The sequence below is a fragment of the Aulonocara stuartgranti genome, assembly GCF_965226115.1.
Source record: "Aulonocara stuartgranti genome assembly, chromosome: 4".
Classification (NCBI taxonomy): domain Eukaryota; kingdom Metazoa; phylum Chordata; class Actinopteri; order Cichliformes; family Cichlidae; genus Aulonocara; species Aulonocara stuartgranti.
This window is the reverse complement of record NC_138942.1, coordinates 31,888,249-31,890,012: the sequence shown is the minus strand read 5'-3', so window position 1 is coordinate 31,890,012 and position 1,764 is coordinate 31,888,249. Positions and strand designations below refer to the sequence as shown.

General features: G+C 38.4%; 1 long non-coding RNA gene across 1 annotated transcript; it reads right to left on the bottom strand.

The window, feature by feature from the left end:
- Window positions 1–671: 671 nt before the first annotated feature.
- LOC309705794 lies at window positions 672–1,165 on the bottom strand. Its single transcript, XR_014276615.1, has 3 exons — window positions 1,118–1,165; window positions 915–960; window positions 672–836 (listed from the first exon to the last, which is right to left on the bottom strand). It is a non-coding gene; the product is annotated as an uncharacterized lncRNA (long non-coding RNA).
- Between the last annotated feature and the right edge of the window lie 599 nt (window positions 1,166–1,764).

Sequence of the window (1,764 nt, the reverse complement as noted above, 5' to 3'; positions counted from 1 at the left end):
GCTGCTTATTGATGTTGGTTGACTTTAGCTGCTATTTCTCGTGTGAGTTTAGCGGCTATTTCTTGCACATCCCTCTGTACTGCTTGCTGATGTTGGCTGAGTTTGGCATCAATCAAATATAGTTTATCATTTTTTGATGCAGAATGGGTCTGATCAAAAGTAGATGTGTTTGCTGTATTTAAGTATGCGTCATATGCCTGTGATATTTGCGAGTCTGTTATGCAGCCTTGTTCAAAACCTATGTCTGAATCAGTGTTGTTTGAGACAATCTGGTGTGGTGGGTATATCAACTATATTGAAATCTGATAGACTGTACTCGAAAACATCGCTGAAATCATTAGGCAGACACTCACTCGTGGTTATGCATGGACCGGCGATGAAGAATGGTTCCGAGTCTCCGTTGTTGCACAAAGGTTGTGGTTTTTCTGGTTGTTGTTGTTCTGGGAGTTCGATATCGCATAAATATTCCAAAAGCATCAAGGGGTCTTCATGGGGTCCATAATGGGAAGGGGTTGTGTGATTGCTGTGGAGATATACGTGTGTTAAAAACATTATAATATATATAGTGTATCATTTCAAAAACAGGATATGTTTGGCTCTTTTGATTTATTTATGACTATACTCACACTTTGTTCTGTGTTATTCTGGATGGCGTTCTTGACACGCTGGGTACTCTGTCTCAGATCTGATGTATTAGAACATTTGTAAATATTTAAACCTTTTTTCCTTTAAATTGGTTGTCATGTATACAGAGACTTGTATACATACCTAACGTAAGGCTTGGTCTTATTGCATCCGCTTCTGTAGGTTTTTGTGGTCAACTTATTGACCCTGTGCTGGGGGTATAAGCACAGTTAATACACGGTTTAAACAAAACACACTTATATCTAAAACATGTGTAACACTGTATTTACCTTGTGTTTTTTAGAGGTGTAATTTGACCTATATAGGCCTGTGATCCTGGAGAAAGAAAGAGAAATATACATTTTAAATGTTACTATATGAGAAAACAGGTATGATTGGTTCTAGACAACGAGCCATAAACTGTTTTCTGTGTGAGCGGGCCAACTGTTTTTAAAAAAAAAAAAGAAGAAGAAGAAGAAGAAGAACCACGAACCTTGTGTATGTGAAATGTATGCTGTCCTGTTGTGCTGAGCTCCTAAAATCAGGCTTTTGTTTTAGAAAAGAAAACAGATTGAACATGCTATGATATACTGCGGTATAAATTTAAAAATACAATAATAATTTTGTTTTAGTTACCATATATGAAGTCCATGTTAAAAAAAAAAAGAACGCTGTTAGCTTTGCAGACCGTGCTGGTGAACAAAATGATGTGCTCGCTAGTGTCGATGTGAAATAGTGAGGAAAAATACAGGGTGTCTGGTTAGGGTGTTTTTATATAGGTGGGGCTAGTTTCAGTTGACCTCTGACATGATAAGATAAAAAGAGTAGGATGAAAGAAGAAAGGTGGAAAGCCTATGGTGGTTCGGTTAGTCAGTAGGAGGTGTAATTGTCTGCCTGTAGAGATGAAGGTGTGGGATGTAAGAAAATGTGGTGAAACTATAGAGGTACGGTTCGTCCCTTGGATGTGTCATTACCCCCCGGGGGGCTGGACACAGTTTCAGTTGACCTCTGACATGATAAGATAAGATAATGCAACTGTTTGTAATGGCCTACAGTTGGGATGTTTGCTGAGACGCTCTTGATTAAGGAGCCTCTTTTATTGTTTCATGACTTCTTTTGCTGACTATTGGAGGCCTAACT